The 22,409-nt window shown below is 40.1% G+C and overlaps 1 pseudogene; it reads right to left on the reverse strand.

The window, feature by feature from the left end:
- LOC143271738 (hsc70-interacting protein-like) overlaps window positions 1–22,409 on the reverse strand; it is a 47,945-nt pseudogene that overhangs the window by 15,545 nt on the left and 9,991 nt on the right.

Consider the following 22,409-nt stretch of genomic DNA (forward strand, 5'->3'; position numbering starts at 1 on the left):
ACAGACAGCAGGAAGAAGTTTGGAGAACAGGATGCCAACTTTCCCAAGAGGGGTGTGTGAGGCTTTTGGTTATTTGGTGGGTTATTATGTTATAATTTAGGGGAATATAGGAATATAGGATAAAAAGACAACTATTAACCTCAGATATTTTGCCTTGGCATGAATTTTGGTATATTGATACAAATTTGAAGTTAATTTTGTTATACTGAATGTATGTTTCTACTCTTGTTTGGAGTATTGTGCTTATGCAATTCATTTAAAAATGCAATGTATAAATAAGAAATGAGGTTAGTAATCTATAGTAATAAAACTTGTAGTCACATTGGGTATGTTTTCTAGGTTAAATAAGTTTATTTTAGATAAATGGTCTTCAAACACTTCAAAGATCTACAGAATATGGCATTTAAAATGTTTTGTAAAGGTTTTTCATGACAATAAAAGACATCTGCTTCTGGCAGCACCAATTTACTTCACAAAAAGATGATGGGCATCAAAGAAACTCCATAGGAGTTTGCTTTCACTGTGGCAAAGTTAGCCATTTGGGCAAGAAACTGCTCTTGCCTTGAAAGCTTGACAGTATGCTATATAAACTGGACATGCAGGACCCATAGGACTGCTGAACTTTATCCAACCAAGGTAGGATGGTCCTTCAGGGTTCCTGCTTCAAAGGAGAGTCTGCCAGACATTCTGCAGGACACAGAGGAAAGCTTTGCCAATCCAAGGCAGGAAAGTCCTTCAAATTTCCTGTTTCACTGAGATTCCCAGCTATTCTGGGACAGTAGGTTGAGTATGGATGCCCCAATGTTGCAAGGGAACTTTGGGTGACTTTCCAGGCCCCAAATGTCTCCATTGTTAGATAATATTATATCCTTCTGGGTCTCTGAGGAAGTTGAAGACTAGATAGTTATAGTCACAGTTTTCATTAGTTATTAGAAAGCAAATTAAGTCTAAAACTTTGGATTCACTAAAATAGGATAGATAATGCATTATTTTCTCTGAATATGCTAACTATGAATAGACAGAATATTATAAATGTAATTCTTGATTGATAACTGTTTTGTTGTGTATAGGTTTACTATGTTAAAGTTAAAACCTTTCTTATTTAGACAAAAAGGGGGGAAATGTAGAATATTATTTTAAGATGTGTTACATTTGTTTATGCTGTGGAACATTTGTTAAATGATGTAAAGATGTGTTGCATTCTTTTATCTTGCATTTGTTCAACTCTGAGAAGCTGTGTTACTTTGCCTATCTAAAACACTTGATGGTCTAATAAAGAGCTGAATGACCATGAGCAAGGTGGGAGAAAGGATAGGCAGGGCTGGCAGGCAGAGACAAGAAAAAGGAAGAGAAATCTGGGGAGAAAAAAAAAGAAGGCACAAGGAAAGGAGAAGGAGAGGATGACATCAGGGGCCAGCCACTCAGCTACACATCCAGCAAGTCACAGAGTAAGAAGTAAAAAGAGGTATACAGAAACAGAGAAAGATAAAAGCCCAGAGGCATAAGGTAGACAGGATAATTTAAATTAAGAAAAGCTGGCTAGAGAAATAAGCCAAATTAAGTAAGAATAAGTTCCCATGTATGATTTATTTGGGAGTTGGGTGACAGATCCCCCCCCCCAAAAGAGCAAAAATAAGCAACACCACCTCTATTTCTCTCCTCCTCTCCTCTTAAAAATATCCTTAAATCCCCTATTTTCTTCAATAACCAATTACACAAATCTCCTATAAAATAAATCAAATCCAATATATGCATGTATGAGGAGGATAGGTGAAAAAAATCCTAATGACTTTGTAATCAAAACCTTGGAGTTATAAGTTGTTAAGCCAACCATGGATAAAACCCCCAAATACAAAATTAATGCATTAATGGTGTTTATGTCTTTATTACCCTGTAATTATGTCATTCCTATGATTGTTTTTCTTTTCATGCTGGCCTATAAAATGTTGCTGCCTCAACCTGTTTTAAACATCTACATTTGTAGGATTGGGACTACTGATGTGTTGCCAATTTCCATGAAAGAGAAGCTAAAAGCACTGAACCCATTTATTTGGTAGCTAAAATCCTTCATTAATTTGCTTTCTGGCATTCCTGGCTATACTCTTTTTGGTGGCTTTATTCTGCATTTTAGATAACAGTATGCCCTTTTGTGATTAAAAACATATATGTGTTTTGAAACTAGTTGTAGAATTGATTTTATACTTCATTAACATAACTTACCCCAAGAATGGATTCATAGCCCTGTGTCCAATGCTTCTGTATCATCCCTTCTTTTTGAAATGACATTTTAGTTACTTATTCAAATAAAAATGTCCATGTTATTTATCCCCTTACTATAGGATTCATCATACAAGTGTTCTTTTTTAAAAACCTTTTCTTATTTTTTTTTGAGTGTCCCAAATGCTGCCAGGATATGCATAAATGCATGGAAGCAAAGCTAAGTCCAGATTCCATGGTGTAAAAGTTAATGGGTGGTTGTGTTTTTTTCCCCCAAAGCAGGATTGATTACAGGCTCCCTGAGAAGAGTAAGATTTTGATATGATCAGTTTGTAAAAGTCTATTTTCTAGCCAATTTTTTAGAAATTAGTCTTATGCATAAAGTGAGGTGCCTTATATATGCACAGATATGGGCCTTCCTCAGAAAAGCCTGAAGCTGCCTGGTACTTTATAGACCAAAGATGGAATGGCAGCCCAGACACATGAACTCTGCCTTGGGTTTCAGAATCATTTAGTCTTTTTGTAAAAAAAGAATAAATACATAAATATGTCCTTTGCAATGTCAATAAAAAATTTAGTACTGAAAAAAATATCCTGTATAAAAGAGTGTGGATTTGTATCTGGTAGCAGGAAGTGGGTACTAAAAATGTATTAACTTGTGGGGTTTTTTTTGTAAAAATAATAAGCTCATCTTTTTAAAATATTTATTTCATTTAAAAGTGTGTATCTGTCGGGAGAGCATTTGCACGTGAGAGGCCAGAAGATGGTGTTGGGTCCCCTGCAGGTATGGTTGCAGGTGGTGATCTGATGTGAAAGCGGGGAACAAACTCAGGTCCTCTGAAAAGCAATATGCACTCTCATCAGCTGGCCAGCTCTCCAGCCTCCCAAACTGTACACCTCTGCTAAGATAGTTCAGAGTAAGTGCATCTCTACAGCTTATATGTCATACAAATGTGTGTGTGTGTGTGTGTGTGTGTGTGTGTGTGTGTGTGTGTGTGTTCCCTTTTAACATAAACTCAATAGTACTCATTATTCAACATAAGAAAATTCCTTAGGAAACCACTGGGTTTTTATTTAAGCTAACAAGTGATTAAGCTTGTTCAGAATTATTTTTAAGAATAATTAAATAATAAATAAATAAATAAATAAATAAATAAATAAATAAATAAATTGTTAATAGGTATTTCTTGTTGAAGTTGGCCCCCTAGGTTTATCTGTTCTGCTATGGACAAGTTCCAGACCATTCTGGCTTTGACCTTGTAATACAGTACTTTCCAGTCACAGCAGCATTATAATAGAGCATCCCAGGCTGTTCCTTGACCTAGACATTTCAATCAGCTTTCCTATGCTCCACTCTCCATTCCCTCCCTGCAGTACTTCTTTTAATTATATAATAAAGTGATGCTGGAGAAACAGGGGCCATAGGTTCCATATGGAAATAAATGTTGCCTACACTGCCTTACTGTGATATATCTTAAAGGTGACCCTAGATGACATGCACCTGGAATCACTTCTGGTGCCTGAGTAAAATGAAGATACTTGAACCTCACTCCAGACCTATCAGAGCTCAGGGAAAGCTTCCAGAGCCTGCAATTTCAATAAGCTCCCCAGGTGTTCTTGTGTGGTCTGGGGTTCAAAGGCCATTGTCTTTGATGGCCAGAGGAACGTCACTGCTCAGGAGCTAAAAAGAAAAGAAGAAGGATTTTGTTGTTATTTTTGCTCTTTTGGGGGGACCTGCCACCCAGCTCCTAAATAAATCACACATGGAGGCTTATTTTTAATTATGAATATCCAACCTTAGCTTGGCTTGTTTCTTGCCAGCTTTCCTTAACTTAAATTATCCCATCTACCTTTTGCCCCTGGGCTCTTCCCATGTATCTTATTCTTACTCCATGGCTGGCTGCATAGCTGGGTTACTGGCCGCTGGAGCCCTCTTCCTTTTCTGGCCATTTCTTCCTCTCTCCTCCCAGATTTTTCCTTCTATATATTCTCTCTGCCTGCCAGCCCCACTTATCCTTTCTCCTGCCTTGCTATTGGCCATTCAGCTCATTATCAGACCGTCAGGTGTTTTAGACAGTCACAGTAACACAACTTCACAGAGGTAAACAAATGCAACATAAAGAAAAGTAACACAGCTTAAAGTACAACACAGTAATGCCGTACAACAGAAGGAGAAGGAGGAGGAAGAGGCACAGGAGAAGACAGTGGCACCCCTCTTAGAGAAATCCCACCAGTATATTTGAAGGGCTCTCAAAGGCCTGATCATGGCAAATATGGCCCTGGCAGGCCTTGCCCTTATCCCTTCCCTGTACCTTGCTAAACGGTTAGCTTACATTCCTAAAGCTAGCCACCAAGGTCCATTCCCTTACTTGGCCACTTTCTCCTTCTGAGGCCAACTAGCAAGATCCAACTATTAAAGTATTGAAGTCCAGCAATTAAAAAGTTCCCTTTTGGCTCACCTAATTAACATGCTCAATCAAAATTAATCAGTTCATCCTAACATGGGGTTTTCCCCTCTATCCCTTTCTAAACAGCCACATCTGTCTCCTCTCTATCCAGAGGCAGTCTTTTGTCCCTCCCCCCGCCCCTTGTTCTTTTCCTCTTCTACCTGGTCCTCTGTCCCCACTGTCTTTGTCTCTTATCCCCTGTCATTTGTCCCTCTGGATCAAATAAATCTGCTTTGTGTTGAGAACTTGGTGTGGGGGTGTCTTGACATCAGTCCTTTCAATGTTTATAAAGCCATTCAAAGTTAAAAATATCCTTAGAGAGAATGATAAAAGAACATGGGTGAAGCTTGTGATGCTCTGGATGTGCTTAACTTCAAAAACCTTTACTTGATAATCATCTGAGAAGTGGGAATCTCTGCTTCACGAAGGGTCATGAGGACTAAGCAGAGACAAATAAAAAGGCTGGCATAGCACCAGTGCATAGACAGAGTTGAAGACCATGCATGCTTGGCCACTCTTCCCACCAAGGCTTTCTTCAATGCCTGCCCTCCCCAGCCAAGCAACACAAGCCAGTGTTGGCTGACCACACTGAGGTCAGGAGGGTCCGCACTTCATCTGCCATTTTATCCTGATTGCCAGTTTCCAAAAATTTCCCTCTCTTCCTCCCTATTTCATTTACTCTCCAGAAACTAATGGCTATAAGTTTAAATCTGAAATGTCTGCCCAAAGTCCCTCGTGTTAAAGTTGGGACTGTGGCACTGTTGGAAAATCATGGAACCTTTAGGAGGTGGAGCACAGTTGGACAAACCCTGTTCTCTACCCCAACCCCCTCTGTTTCCAGCTGCTTTAAGATAAACATGCCTCTTCCACCATGTACCCCACCATGATAGAGTGGACTGTCATGGGCCTAAGAGCCCATGGATGAAAGAGAAAAAAAAAAAAAAACCTTTTTCCTTACTAAGTTTACTGTCTCAAGTATTTTTTTCCATAGTGATGGAAGTTGACTAGCATACCAACTGCTCCTGAGATCTAGAAGTCCCTGTTGTTATCTCCTAGTCCTCATCAAAGCCCACAAGTCTGAGACTCACATTTCTGCTCTTTCATGTTTCCATCTTGCCAAAGCCTGGACGAGTTCTCCCTGATGCTCCCAGGCACTTTCCCTGCCAGCCATCATTATTTACCCTCTCACCCTACAAGTGTTTGTTATAGCTTGGAACTTGAACCACTTTCTGCAAGTCCTCATTCAAATGAAAGACAATGGACAAAAGCCTGCCCTTGTCCTTCTGCTGTCTCTAGGCGACCTTCCCTAAACACTATGTAACAAGATGAACCTTAGCTATGAATAACCAATGCTGGCACAGAATGTGACAAAATTGATGCACAGTGATTTACATAATTATAAAATCCGGTGTGATGCTTCAATGCCTTCACAACGTGGGGTGATTGGATTGTGGTAACTTGGTTATCCTTTACCTCAAACACTCAGAAAAAAATTGCTCTGGTAACATTAAAAAGTTTCTCTGTTTGAGCTTTTCAAGTATTCTGTTACTTATTGTCAGTCATAGACATCTTTCTGTGCCCCAGAGCATCAAATACTATCCACTCTGCCCAGCCAGACCCCATCAATTATCTCTCTCCCCCTCCACCATGTCCCAATGCTACTCACCCCCTAGTTTTTATTATATAAAATACACTTAAACAGGGGAGTAATTATTACAACTTAAATCAACAGAGCAAAGATCAAATATGTTTTCTGTGCAAATATTAATTCTGAAAAATCACCAAGGGAAAACTATCTTTCTCAGGACAAAATAAAAGTGAAACTTGAAAATTTTATATTAAATCTAGGGTTGGTGTAAGCACAATACAACATTTCTGGTTCTTGACAACTTTTAAGTATACCACTTGGGAGCCTTTGATTTGTCTTTTATCATTGAGCATCAGTGTCCTGTCAGGAATATATTCATAAATGCTGACAAGATAGGAAAACAATCACTTGAGAGGGTATTTTAGCTGTTGTTGGCCTCAGTGCTTTTTATTTCACACATGCATACACCAGGAAAAAAAGTAAAAACCATATCACTAAGTCATTTTAAATAAATATTCAAATGATAGGAAGATTAAATGCTAGTGTTTGTTAGGTTTTGTCAACTTGACATAAGCTACAGTCCTTTAGAAAAATGGAACCTCAACTAAGGAAATGCCTCCATAAAACTGGTCTGTAGGCAAGTCTTGGGGAGTGTTTTCTTGATTAGTAATTGATATGGGAGGGTCCAGTTCATTGTGAGTGATGCAACTGGGCAAGCGATCCTAGGCGATATAAAAAAACAATCTAAGCAAGCCGGAGGGAGCAAGTCAGTAAGCAGCACTCCTCCATAACCTCTACAATCCTGCCTCCAGGTTCCTGCCATGAGTTTCTGCCCTGACTTTCCTCCATGATAGACTATGAATTGTAAGCTCAAATAAACCTTTTCTTCTCCAAACTGCTTTTGCTCATGACGTTTAATCACCGCAGTAGAGAGTAAACTAAGACAGTGCTATTTCTTAGAGGAGTTTCCTTGACTGCATAGAAACTGAATGCTGAAAGCCAATCCATGTGTAGGTTTCCTTTGCTTGTTATTTTCATATACTCACTGTAATTCACACTTTGGAAGTCAGTTGAGAAAAATTTTCCTGGGTGGAATGCAGGTCATTCTGATTTATGCATAAGTATGGAGTTTGTTAGGGCTGCGGGTCCCAATGTACCTGTCTGCAGAGAAATCCCAGACACTGCCTTGTTGATCATAGACATTGCACAGGAGTTTTTAAAGCATACCATCTCTCTGGTAGTTATGTATCCATTCAACCAACACATTGCACCACAGACCGTGGTAGATAAGAACAGGAAAATTCACAGATTGGATTAAAGAAATCATTTCCAATAAAACATACATATTAAAAGCTATCAGCTGCTTCTTTTGCCTACAAATAGTTGATTTGTGCTAGATCTTGGAAGATACATGATAGAGTTGTAGAAAATATACATTTTTTTTGCCTATGAAGAAATGGGAATATGGGGATGGAGAGATGGCTCTGTGGGTGAGAGCAATTACGACTTTTTCAGAGGACTGGGTTGGGTTCTCATCGCCCATATGGTGGTTTACAATCATCTATAACTTCATTCCTAGAAAATCTAATGCCCTCTACTGGTCTCTGTAGGCACCCCATTCATATGATGTACATAAATGCAAACAGAACATTCATGATTATAATATAAAACTAGATAAATATTTTTTAAAACAGTTGATAATAAGCCCAATTGACTTCCTCGGATTTTAAATAATAATTATCATTTTTGAGTGCTCACTATACACCATGCTAAGCTCTTTAAATTTTTATTTCAAATAAACTACACAGTAGTTACATTTTGCATTGGATAAACTTAATCTCCAGGTAACAAATGAAGAAACTGAGTGTGGTAGAGTTATTTGTTATAAGTTACATCATGGATGGCAAAAGGGGACTCAATTTCTTTAAAAATTATTTTTATTAATTCTTTGAGAATTCCATACAGTGCATTTTGATCATGTTCACCTCCAAGTCTTCCTCTTAACTCCTAACATATCAGTTCCCACCTCCCTATTTTGTATCATTTTCTTTTTATTAATAACTCATCAACACCAAATTGTGCTGTCCATATACTTCTGGTGTGGGGGCCATCCACTGAGTGTGGCCAGCCTACCAGTAGCCACATCGATAAGCAAAACCCCAGAAGCTATCAACCCTCCACAGCACCCCAGTTAAGAGTAGAAGCTCACAAACCATTTTCTGCTTCTTGCTAGAATGTTGACTGGCTTGATGTGCAGGCAGCAGGCAACCACAGCTGCTGTGAGTTAATGAATGCAGTCGTCCTGTCATATCCAGAAGACACTGCTTCATTCATTTTCTTCCTGACCTCTCTATCTTACAGTCTTTCCATCCCCTCTTCTGTGATGGCTCCTGAGCCTTTGAGATGTGATGTCAGTGTCCCATTGTGGATGAGCACTGCACAGCCACTTATTCTCTGCACTAGTTGTGAATTTCTACATTAAGTATCATCCACTGCACAAAGACACTTCTCTGATGAGGTCTGAGAGAATTACACCAAACTACAGGGAGAGGCACATGCTTATAGGGCAGTTTGATATAAATAGTAGTAGGTTCACACTTGGGGCCTGTAAGCTCCTCAGCCATGTGTTCTTTTTTGTTTGTTTGTTTTTTGTTTTTTGTTTTGTTTTTTGTTTTTTGTTTTTTTTCGAGACAGGGTTTCTCTGTGCAGCTTTGCGCCTTTCCTGGAACTCGCTTTGGAGACCAGACTGGCCTCGAACTCACAGAGATCAGCCTGCCTCTGCCTCCCGAGTGCTGGGATTAAAGGCGTGCGTCACCACCGCCCGGCAAGCCATGTGTTCTTAACCAGACTGACAGTACCAGGCATGTGTTTCTTCCTGTGGAGCAGGCCTTTAAGCCAATCAGAAAGTGGTTGGTTACCTCCAGAACATCTGTGCCACTAGTACAGCCATGGGTGCACATATCTAACCATGCCAGCCATTTAACATCTGTCTAGCCTTTAGGAATACACAAAAAGAGTTGCTGGCTCTTGACCTTCTTCCTCTGACCTTCCTATTGATTCCAGAAGTCAAATATGCCTCTTGTCATGTACACCAACTGACACTGGCTTATGTACACAATTTTCTCAAGAAACACTTTTTTTCCTCAGTAAGATCCTAACTGACATAAGTTCCAATGATTACAGGATAAGGTAAATTCAGGATTCTGTTGTCACCTGAGCTGATGCTGAGGGTGAAGAAAAGGTGGTTATTTAGATTTCTTTTGACACTATGTAGAAAGCATATATTTATAATTTTAGGACCCCCCCCCTTTAGGCTATTGCCACTTCTAAGGCATGATCTTCTTTATCTCTCCATTAGTAAAGCCCCCAGTGGTATTTTGAAAGAAAGTGGTCCTCAAAGGGAGTGGTGCTATTAGGAGGTGTGGCTTTGTTGGAGAAAGTGTGTCACTGTGGAGGCGGGCTTGAGGTCTCATATATGTTCAAGCCATGCCCAGTGAAACAGATCACTTCCTATTGCCTGCCTATCAAAATGTAGGACTCTCAGCTCCAGCACCATGTCTGCTTGGACACCATCATGTTACACCATGATGGACTAAACCTTTGAAAATGAAAGGCACCCCAATTAAATGTTTTTCCTTTATAAGACTTGTCATAGTCATGGTATCCCTTCACAGCAATAAAAACTATCTAAGACACCTTCCATAATATGAGACAAGAATAATTGCTCAGGATCTGAGTTGGGGTGAATCATGGAATAGAAAAAGCAAATAGGCTAGGCTTGTCCATTACACTTATGGTTCCCCCAAGCAAAATACAAATGAAAACTTCTGTTCCATGACTGAACCATTCTTTTCCCATTCCTATTCAATCCTACACCATGGGGATCCTTGAAATTGATATGTGGACTCTCCAGCTCATATGTCCAATGCCTGCCTATATCTTGTGTAGACAGACCTTTGCTATATTTTTTGATTTGGAGTGTGTCCAGTGGAATCAGGGTGTATCTTTTGGAGGAGGAGCAGAGAAAATGCTTCTTGCATCCACGTGGGACCAATGTCTCAGACCATGGTCTAGGGAAAAGATGCATAGGGTCGGGCTGAATCTGCCTCCCCTCGGTCTCCTCGCCCCATGAGAAAGACACCATAGGAACACACCTTCACAGCCCTGTGAAATGTGGGGCCAAAAAGTGGTCCTGAATCTTGCTATGACCTATTTTACAGAATAACAAAATGAAAACGTGGGCATGGATACTATGTGAATCATTCAGGCAAAGGAAATGAGTAAAAAGATGTGGAGTTTGAAACCAAGAATTGCAGTGTGAGATCCAGGATTTCAGCATTGTACAGGTTATCCCACTGTATCTCTGTAGGAAATAATAGAAGGTTACACAAAATAAGGAGTTTGAAAGAAAGCCTTCGGGGCAGACAAGCTGCAAATCTCAGTAGGTCCTGGAGGAGCAGAATAGAGATGAGGGAGTAAGACAGCCATGCTGTTTTGAGATAAAGTGGAAAAAAATTTAAGCCAAATATTTTTTTTTTAAAGTAAGTCCTGAGAGGCCTTTTTTCCCCTGCAGTTAAGGTCAATTCTTCCTTCAGCCAGCACCAAAAGGGTCACAATAAACTTTCTAACCTGCAGAACCCTGACCTCTAAAGCAAAGAACGGGGCTGATTAAATGATAGCAAAGCTTCGACGGCTTCTGTCTGCTGTGCAGGACTGTTAAAAGTGACGCTTGTTGTGTTGAAAGAAAATTGAGGTTTTTGTGGGAGCTGTAACCAGAGACATCCTCTTATCATAATAGGTCTTCATCCAAGTAGCTTTCCAGTCTGGACTGCATTGTGGGAAATCAGTGTTTCTCTTTCAAAGACTGAAATGAACAAGGAATCCAGACTATTGGTATCTCTGTGTTACAATTATTCCATTTGAAGATTAACTTCGTTTATTAGGCCCTTTAGTTTTAAACATGGAGAACTGCATGTCAAAATATGATGAATACTTAATGAGAGTTTTTCAGATTTCATTTTTATGCCTTTTGTGCTGAAGTCTCTAAATTGAAGAAGTTGAGAGTTCTTATCAGTACTGTGCCTCAGGCTTTAGGTTAAGAAAATAATAATTTCACCAAAGCAGAGCAATCTACCAGTGAGTTCTTTTGATTCCCCATATATGCATAAACAATGGCAGAGAATGAAGTGTGATTTATTTTTAATTTAGTAAAGCACATAATAAAATTTACAGGCTTAGCTCTGCTTGAGGGAATAGAACAGACATGGTTAAGGATAGTCACATTGTGACACAAATCTCTAGAACTTTTTAATCATGCAGAATGGAAACTCTGTACCCACTGAACAACTACTTTCTACTTGGCCCCTATTCCCTGACAATTATTGCCCTACTTAATGTTTTTAGTTTGACTACAAACCTCAAGTGGATGGGGTCTCACAGTGGGCCTCTCTTCGTGGTTAGCTCATATCCTTTGGTACGGGACCCTCCTGATTCATCCATAATGCACAACATGTAGTAAGATTCCCTTCTCTCTTAAAGCAAGTGTTATCTCACTGTCATTGTACACCAGGCTTTCTTCATCTGCTCACCCACTGGTGGTTATTTGGGTTGTTTCCATCTTTGGGCAATTATGACTAGCACAGCTGTTAAATGTGGATGTGCAAAAAACAGCTCTTGTGTGTCCATTGCCTTTTATGATGGGAAGGTCTGTATGCATCCAGAACTATGTTGAAAGTATTCAAACTTAATGAAGATTTATTTATAAACAAATTTACGTTCAACTCGACTTCTTTTAAGTGGAACCTCAATATTTTGCTTTTGACACATTAATAACAAATTGGTTTAAGTGAATGTACTTATCAATAGCTATTTTGATTTTGTTTATATCAATTTCACAGTGATTTTTCCTCTGGCTATCTGAAATGAAATCTCTCAGAAATCAAGTGGAATTTTCTCTTATCAGAGAGAAGGTACCTTCGACATATTCTCAGGATGTATTCCTAAAACACAAAATGGGAATTGCAAACAGGGAATATGCATACCTACATGTATATTTTTCTGTATTCTAAACCCATGTTTCTTATTAAGTCTTTTAGTGCTGTTATTTTTGTATCATTATTGTTTTTATCTCCATGTTCTATTATATTTCTTGTTAAAGATTAGCTTAATTTCATTGGGTTCTTTCTCTCTTAATGCTATTGTTAATGAATGTATTGTTATATTTCTGTATGTGAACACTTACCAGAAGTCAGGACTGTATCATTACTTGGCACATGCTTTTCTTTTAATTCTCACACAACTAGGAAGGATTGTTTCTCACAACTGGATAAAATAAGACTCCAAGTTTAAGTAAAGTTCTCCAAGAATACAAAGCTAAAAGCCAGGATTTAACGATACCACCAGCTGATCTTAGTTGCTTGCTATTTATTTTTTAAGTCCACCTATTAGAAACCATATTGTAGTTCTGTTTGACTAACCAGGATATGTGAGGTCCTGGCTTATTGTTCTAGTGAACATGAAGAAAAATAACATGAGTTTTGAGCCCTCTGAATGGGCTGTCCTTTCTCATCCAGCTGTCTATCCCCATGTTGTTTATAGTGTGTTGGAGAGCGCTGGTTTTCTCTAACATCTGTGTTAAGTGTTCAGAGTAGAATGAGAATGTAAAAGAATAAGGACAAAGTGCCATGCTTACATTTGGGAAATAAAGGTCTGGACTTGCAAATGCAACCTACATTCTGCCTGTAACACTCAGGAGGCATGCTCAGTAGGTCTCTGGGCTTCTGTGTGAGCTAGTACAGGACCTGAGCAGCTTCCTAGACTTCCTCCAAATATTCCTCCCATGCCTAAGTCCCAGCAAGAGAACAAGCTTTCTTCCTCATCTTTCCGACCATCTTCAGCACATCCTGAAGGCTGGTTGGAAGCTCTCACAGAGAGCTAATCTTCCAGGCTTTCCTGCCCTCACAGTCCCTCTGCCCTTCTGAAAGCACAAAACTCACAGTTGAAACAAGTCATTTTTTTCCCTTGGGGAACTGAATCCAAACACTAGCTCATCTCTGTGAGCCTGTAATTAAATCTGGTGTGCAGGTCACTAGCGCCACTGGGTCAGGAGGCAGACAAAAAGAGACGTGAAAGAAATGGCATTTGTTTCTTGGATGGCCCTGGTGTTTCTCTGAGAAGAAGGTCCTGGCAGCCACACAGTGGAGTCCCTGTGACCGGAATACTCGTGCTTCTCAGGATCTGCCAATTGGCTCCAAAATAGTTCTTACAGATCAAGGGCTATCTGGCTCACTCAGCCCTTGAAACTGAAGCCTTTTGCTGGTGGTCTGTGGCTGCCCCAAGAGATACTTTCCTACCTCACCACTTCAGTTTCTAACCAGAAAAGCTGCACATCCTTAACTGTGCACCGAAATCAACTGAGTGGACCAAGGAAAAACCTCTGAGTCTATTCTAAGGATTTTGATTTAGTCAGGGTAGACCAGGACCTGAGAATGCATTTTCCTCTAGCTATTCATTTTCCTAATTGACAACACTTATATATGTATGTATGTATATATTTATATATATAATGTAGTATACATGGATATATAAATATATGCATTTATAGTACTATGTGTGTTTTACAACACACACACACACACACACACACACAGACACACACACACACATATATATTAAATCTACCTATTAGAAACCATGTTGTAGTTCTATTTGATTCACCAGTACAATTAAGGTCCTGGCTTATTGTTCTAGTGAACATGAAGAAAAGTAACATTAGTTTTGAGCCCTCTGAAGCGACTGTCCTTTCTCATCCAGCTGTCTATCCCCATGTTGTTTAGACTGTGTTGGAGAGCGCTGGTTTTCTCTAACATCTGTGTTAAGTGTTCAGAATAGAATGAGAATGTTACAAGAACAAGGACAAAGTGCCCAGGAGCTTGGTTCTGTTGTCTCTGTAGATTCCCCTTCATGATCTTGACCCCCTTTGCTCATAGACTTCCTCTTCCCTCTCTTTGACTGGACTCCTGGAGCTCGGCCTGGTGCTTGGCTGTGGATCTCTGCATCTGCTTCCATCAGTTACTGGATGAAGGCTCTATGATGATAGTTAGGTATTCACCAATCTGATTACAGGGGTAGGCCAGCTCAGGTACCCTCACCACTATTGCTAGTAGTCTAAGCTGGGGTCAAACTTGTGGATTCCTGGGAACTTCCCCGGCACCAAGTTTCTCCCTATCCCCATGATGTCTCCATCTATCAAGATATCTCTTTCATGGCTTTCCCACTCATTCCTGTTCCAGTTTGACCATCCTGTTCTTTCATGTTCTCATCCCCACATCCCCTACCCTCTATTGACCCTCCTCACCCCCAATTTACTCAGGAAATCTCATCTATTTCCCCTTCCCAGAGTGATCCATGTGTCCCTTTTAGGATCCTCCTTGTTTCCTAGCTTCTCTGGAGCTGTGGGTTGTAGTCTGGTTATCCTTTGCTTTACAACTAGTATCCAGGGACATATCTTGCCAACCCAGTCATTATTGTAGCTCCCGGGATTCACAGCTGTGTCAGATGACCTGTGCCCCCCACCTCTCACAAACACACACAGCAGCCCATATTGTACTATGAAAGCTAGGCAGTAGGGAGGAAGCTTTCTGGTCAGTACCAATTTGATTTCTCTATGTCCTATGACCAAAGTAAGGCCACATTTTCTTTAGCCAATCATCTATTGATGGACACTTCAGATTTTCTTCCTTTTTTGTTTGTTGGGAATGATGCTGTAATGAACATGGAAAATCAAATGGCTCTTTAATTTACTGACCTAATTTTCTTTGGATATATAACCAGAAATAGGAGTGCCAGATCATATGACAACTTTATTTTTAACCTGGCTTTTTAAATTTTATGTATTTGTTTGTTTGGTTGGTTTTTTGAGACAGGATTTCTCTGTGTAGTTCTGGCTATCCTGGAACTCAAGTAAACCAGGCTGGTTCCAAACTCAGAAATCCACCTGCCTCTGCCTCCCAAGTGCTGGGATTAAAGGCACGTACCACCACACACTGCTGTTTTTTGTTTGTTTGTTTGTTTGTTTAAGAAACGTCCATACTCTTTTGTATAGGGGATGCACTAAGAATTCACAAGTCTAACAAATTCCCATGTCTTCAGATGTTGCTGGTCAAAAAAGAACCATAAGTAATTGGAGGGTAATAGTTGGTGTCTTTGGGACATTGGATTTCATTAAACAAGTTAACTATGGATTTCATGACAATGCTTCTGTTTACCACACCTGCACTATTCCTATCCCAAGTGCTTATTTTTCATTTCTATTTTCTTCTTCTTTCATACAGCTTTCACAGAAAAGGGAATGCATGAACTGCAATAATTAAAAACAAGTGAACTTTCCTTCTTGTCTTACTAAATCATCAGGCTTGAAACTAGCTACTGCAAATTTTATTTCATTGTAAGATACAAAGAACAAGCAAGACCCCACCAAAACAGGTCTTTGAATAATATTGTCCCAGTGAAATAAGAAATACTGGAACCGAGGTCACAGATGAGTGGCTCCTGCAATCACACGGAGTCAAATGAAGTTCTTGGGTTTGACAAGGAATGTTCATGGTTGCCTCCCACTTGTGCTCAGTTTTGACCAGATGCCTGGAGTGTAGTCTCACTGTACTTCTGGTTGGGCTTCTCCCTGTTCTCTTCAGGCAGGAAGAAAAACAGAGAAAGTTAAAAGGATGTGGTTTGTGTGGGCATTCCTTATCTCATAGTTCAGACTCGTGTGTTAGAGTACGTGCAGGAAAGAAGGAGAATGTGAGTCAGATACCCTGACAATATATTTACTGCTACTAAAAGAGTGACATGTTTCGATCCACCTTGTTCTGACTAATCCTAACCTACCATCAAAAGTCCATGGTACAGAACTCTGTGTGTATAGATTTATTTATAACTACTTTTAGCATATCAATAAAGTTTTCTACCATTTATACATAATTAAGGAAGGAGGTTTTAAGGCTAAATAATAATAATGCTAAAGGCATTATTTCTTTACCAGCTCATCTGCCTCTCTCCCAAAGAATACTTAATAAAATGTAAGTGAGCAGAAGCTTTTTATTAGGTAACATAAAACCCTTTATTATTTATAAGACATTAAAATATTGTCTTTTTAAACAGTTGCTTTTTATTAGTAATGCATTTCTTGTCATGTACCACACAGTTTCATGCACACACAAAAATATCTAGACTCTTTCTAAGTTACCACTTTGACTCTTTGTTAATCATTGTTATCTTGGTAGGTACTTTCTGTTATATATTGACTTTACATTGAACTCTTTAAAAAATGAAAGCCTCAAACAAGACCCAATGATAATTATGAAGGGATCCATCTTCTGTCATGCAGCACTAATGACCTTTAACTTTCCCAAGCAATTCACTCTAAAAATGAGACAGAGAAAACCCATATGATTGAAGGAGCCAGATAAGATATCCTGTTACCATTTACCTATCTATTAACATCTGTCAATCAGCTCTCCTTCTGGGAGTGGATAAGATAAAGGGAAGAGAGAAATGGGAAAAGAGGAGAGAAAGAAGGAGAAATTTTAAAGGCAGTTGATACTTTAGAAAAGATAGAGTAAAAGGCAAAACATTTGAATAATTTTGCTATTAACAACAAAGTTCCTTGTTTTGAATTTTCAAAGTCTAAAGTGCTAGTCAGAATTGAATTAATTATTGCTATGCCTAATTATTTCATTGAGTAAACTGAAGTTTTTGTGCTAAAGATTTACTGGCTTAAAATGAAAGTTTAGAATTCCATTTTTCATGAATGTGATAAATATTTATTGTAAAAGTGTTTGTTTTCCCTCTGTTGTGGTCAACTTTCCTGAAGGAAATCAAGAAAAAGCAAAAAAAACACAGCTCTATCTTCAACATTTCAACCTGAAAAAGCAACAGGTTTGATTGAGTATAATGACATAAATAATCATGACATTAAGAAAAATGGGTCAAGAAGTGGCAAGAAGCAGCCAGTGGGGTCAAAGAGACTCAGCTACTGTTACTCAAGTCCTAACAGGAGAGAGCTTGGGAGAGTAGGAACAGAGTGATAGCAATAGTGAGATGAGTTGAAAGGAAAAAAACTCAGAAGGTGATAGACCTTTGTAGTTGGCAAACATGAGTGAGAATTGACCAGAAGTAGAGCTAATTCATAAACTAGTTAGTCTGAGTGGTGTGTACACGTCAGAGTGAGCAGATGGGGAATTGCAGGACACTCTCCCAAACATTAGACATGGAAAGATCTAATCACAGTTGTTTAAGATAAAGATTTGAAGGAAGTGTCCTAGGCTACAAGAGAACTAAAAATGTCTGTAGGCAAAAGGAGGAAGCAGAAGAGGAAAGCAAAGGTGTAAATACTAGAGAAAAGCAACTGGATTTGTGAACTTACATGCAAAGTGCAGGAAGACTCCCCCTTGTCAGATATTGGAGGGACAAAGGACAAAGTGAGTAGAAAGAAAGGAAACCATGCATCCAAAGAGATTGGGGGTAGAAAAAAATTGAGACCAGAGGGACTTGTAAAGGTGGGGTGTCTAAGCAGTCTTGGAGTTGAGGAAATCTCTAACCCTGAGTTCTTACGGAGAAACTTGTCATCCACAACCCTACAGGGAATTAGTGAAAATGTGATAGAATCAATGAGCATGAACTTGTAACAACACTACAGGGCTTGGTTTCTGGGGACAGAGAATCCAAATGAAAGGCAAGGTGGTTTCACCAAGGGGGCAGTTGATGCTGTGGTCATGACTGCATTGTCTCACTGATAGAAAGCAGTCATTTGGGATGAGATGCCAACAAAAGTACCATGAGAGTAGGGGGTTCAAAGACCTTTGAAGTGTTTATAGAGAAAGTAACAATGAAAATAAACTTAGTTAATATGAGGTAGCTTCCTATTGAAAGACAAAAATCTTTCAATAAACTGTTCCTGGTGATCCAATTGGGTCTATCTTAGCTTGAGCCCCTGTGAACTTAGAAATGATTTATATATATGCTCCCTTAACTGTGACAAATCAAAGAGGCTGTGGCTTTGGATAAAGGCACCTCATTTGTTGACAAAATTCCTATGTGAGCTGGGGTGAGGGATTTCAGTTCCAGAGGCTGAAGCTTCCTGGAGGATGCAACAGCAATTTGTGACAGAAATAGCACAGAGTAGATCATTTTGTTCAGACTCCCAAGAAGGTTTCTGTCTGGATGGACTTTACCTCAGAAAGGCAAAACAATAAAGAACAGGTGTCTTCTGTGCGATATGCAATGATGATTTCCATTAAATCCACTGTGGGCCTTCTAGATAATTGTATCCATTTCAGGAAGGAAATCACTCGGGCTCAGCAAGTTTAAGGAACTTGTCCAAGTTTACATGGTCACTAATCAGAATTCACACCTGATTCTCTTTCATACCAAGATTCCTGTCTTTGCAAACACCACCACCACCACCACCCGGCCCCTTGGGCTTCATTCAGTGTGTTTATCTGTAAAAAGAAGGCATCTACTACATGGTTCCTCATGTCTACTTGCTCTCCAGCTTCACACTCATGATTTTACATAGATAGAGACATAATAACCATTGGGGTGCAGGGAGATGGAAACACTCAGTATGACTTACTTTAGAATGCATTGTCCTGGGGACTGGACCTGCCTGGACGGAATCTACCAGGTTGAACTCAATCCTCGGGGGAGTCTTTGCCCTGGAGGAGATGGGAATGGGGGGTGGGCTGGGGGGAAGGCAAGGGGAGGGGGAGGGGGAGAACAAGGGAATCCGTGGCTGATATGTAAAATTAAATTAATAAATAAATTTAAAAAATGAAAAAAAGAATGCATTGTCCTAATTTAACACCATCTTTTTTCTCTCATTTTGTTTGCTTTTTCTTTTTTTTCTTTTTATTTATTCTTTGTGCCTTTCACACCATGCATCTCAATCCTATTCATTTCCCACCCCTTCCTATCAGTACTCTGCCCTTGCAACCTCACCCCCCTCAAATAAAATAAAACAAAATTTAAGAAATAAAAAGAGGGAAAAATCTCATCATGGAATCTGTGGTGTGACATAGTGAGTCACGCAGTAAACCCTTTTATCTATGTATCTCTGTGTGCACGTGTTCACTGCAAAGAGTCATTGGTCTGGTTGAGGCCTCTGGTTTCTGATACACTATTGATGCTGGACCATCACTGGGACTCCTCTCATGGAGATTCTGCAGCTTTGGTTCTGCTGGACTGGCCCCTTCACATGCTCCAGCAGAACATAGATGGGGTGAATGTTGGGGTGGGGCCAACACATAACCCTGGTTCTGGGCCTGGGCAGTCGCAGGGTTGGTCAGCCCGACAGCTCTTCCCTGTCATCACCCTCAGGGTGAACTCTCCTGCATTGTCCATGTTAGTTCACCCCTTGCAGTGATGAGCAAGGGGCAGGGCTGGTCTCTTGCTTTCACATCTTCAGAGTTGGCTCTCCCACACCTGTATTTTCAGGGCCAGCTCTACTGTGTTGCCCATGTGATGATGTAGAGGCCACTCTCCTAAGTGCTGCAGTTGGTGAGGGGCAGGGACAGCTCTCTCACTGCTATGATCTCAGGGCCAGCTGTCCCACCTGCCTCAGGCATTGAGGGGCAGGAGGAAGGGGCATCTCTCCCCCCCCCTGCCCCGCCCATGCTTATGTTCTCGGGGCTGACTCACCTGTGTCCTCATTAACAGGGTTAGATCTGCTGTGCTGCCCAGATGAAATGCAGGCCCCGTTTTCTTAAGTGTTGGATCTGGTAAAGGGGAGGGTCAGCCATAGGAGCAAGGAAGGAAGGCATCTTTCCCTTGCCCCATCACCACACTGCAGACAAGGGAGGTGGTACCAGCTATGCCCCCTCACGCCCTCAGGGCTGCCTCACCTGTACCCATATCTACAAAGCCAACTCTACTGTACTGCCAGGCAGGGCTCATTCTCCTGAGTGCTGCAGCTGGTGGGGGGTTGGGTCAGGTGCCCCACCTGCTGCAGGTGTCGAGGGGCAATGGGAGGAGGGCATCTTTCCCTCACCCATGCCACCACATGGCAGACAAGAGGGGCATAACCTGCTCTCCCATTCTCACACCCTCAGGGCCATCTTGGCCATGCTCCTGCAAACAGGGTCAGATCTATTGTGCTTCCCAGGTGAGGTGTAGGACCCTCTCTCCTGAGTGCTCCAGCCCGGGAGGGGCAGGACCAACTCTGTATAGCCCTATCCTCTCAGCCTTTGGTAGTATCAGGAGTCTCAGACATCAACACAGACTATGGCTGTATCATGGCCATGAACCTAGGCATGGGCCCCTTCAGCAGCTGGACCCAGACATCACCATGGTCCTGGGTGGCAATCAAGCCACCCACCTCAGCCTGCTCCTCACCACTTCCAACTCTTAAGGTATGCCTCTGTCTACACGAAATCAATCTCTCTCTCTCTCTCTCTCTCTCTCTCTCTCTCTCTCTCTCTCTCTCTCTCTCTCTCTCTCTCTCTCCCCCATAATACACTGTATATTTGCTCACCATAATAGTGCCCCATCTACCCAGTACCACAAGGCATCGAGTGGGCTGTGTTTTCTCCTCGAAGCCCTGGGCAGTCCTGCGTGTGTGTCTCCTGGCCCCACTCAGTCCGTCATCAACAACACCATCTTCTAAATGTGTAAGAACATATGTCTAAGTTGAAGGTTACAGAAAGATACTTCCTCAGAGTATTAAAAATATATGAATTACACAAAATTTAGTATGAACATTGAGTATTCATTTCATCCACACTTTGAAAACAGATGTCATTAAAAGTTAAATTAAAATTATACAATGCAATAAAAAGCATATGAATTACTGATACCTCTGTTTAAAACACCAACCAGCTTCCATTTTGACATGTTTCTTTTCACTGATTGACAGAATCAATCAGTGAAATAGAATTGTGAACATAGAACAAAAGATGAAGGAATAAACTACTTAAATCATTCATCTCCAGTGATAGGTGACCATGAACAGTAACATCCCAGGAAAATTCCATACTCAAAGCTGCTTCTACGGGCAACTTTATAAAACAGAAAAAAAAAGAAACTGATATTTATTAATAATAATCACGTAGTGAAATGTGTTTGTAATTTTGTCTCAATTTAATTTGTTGTAAGGGGGAGGGGGTATTGCTGGTTTCGCCATTTCAGATCTGTGTTGTCTAAGAGTATTAACGTTTTAATTAAGCAAAGAAATGCGGATTTTTAATCTGTATGTAATTGTTTTAAGCACCCACTTAAAGAGAATATACTGTGCAATGAAGAAACCAGTTTAGGCATTTGCTATAAACTGAATTATTCCAAAAGAATAATCTATGCCGGGCGGTGGTGGCGCACGCCTTTAATCCCAGCACTCGGGAGGCAGAGCCAGGCGGATCTCTGTGAGTTCGAGGCCAGCCTGGGCTACCAAGTGAGCTCCAGGAAAGGCGCAAAGCTACACAGAGAAACCCTGTCTCAAAAAAAACCAAAAAAAAAAAAAAAAAAAAAAAGAATAATCTATAACAGCTCTGTAAATTCCTTTAAATTGATAACTAACAGGACAGTCTGACCAATTTTTTTTTAAATATACTTCATTGTATGTGTAGGAAAAATTAGAAATGAAAAAAAATATAAAAAAAGAAAAAGAAAAAAAAAGCTGCTTCTAAATACAACATTAGACATAAAACAATTAGCCAGACTTGGAAGGCAAACTGTCCTTGAGAAAATCCCTACATGGACACCTTACTAACTATCATAATAATACTTATTTTCATTCATACTTCTTATATACAAAAATGATAATCATAATGTCTTGTCCACGTATATAGTCAAAGAAAAGGAGAGTGTGGGCTTTGTGTTTTGAAGAAAGCAAGAAAACAAATGGGGTGGGAGAAAAAATAAACTTCTGTCAGCCTCTGAATTCAGTTTTCAGGACATTTCTATTTTCTATTTAAATTACAAAACGGATATTGTCTTTTTAAGTTGTTACTTGTTTAGTAAAATTCTCATAATGAATTACTGTTGATCTTTTATTGTTTTGTAAATGATGGCATGTCTGTTTCCATTATTTGTGGATCTGTGTCTATTAATAGTTTGTACAATCAATATATCTGACAGAAAATTCATAATGCTATTCCCCCAACTGTGAC

The sequence above is a fragment of the Peromyscus maniculatus genome, chromosome 2, assembly GCF_049852395.1.
Source record: "Peromyscus maniculatus bairdii isolate BWxNUB_F1_BW_parent chromosome 2, HU_Pman_BW_mat_3.1, whole genome shotgun sequence".
Taxonomy (NCBI): Eukaryota; Metazoa; Chordata; class Mammalia; order Rodentia; family Cricetidae; genus Peromyscus; species Peromyscus maniculatus.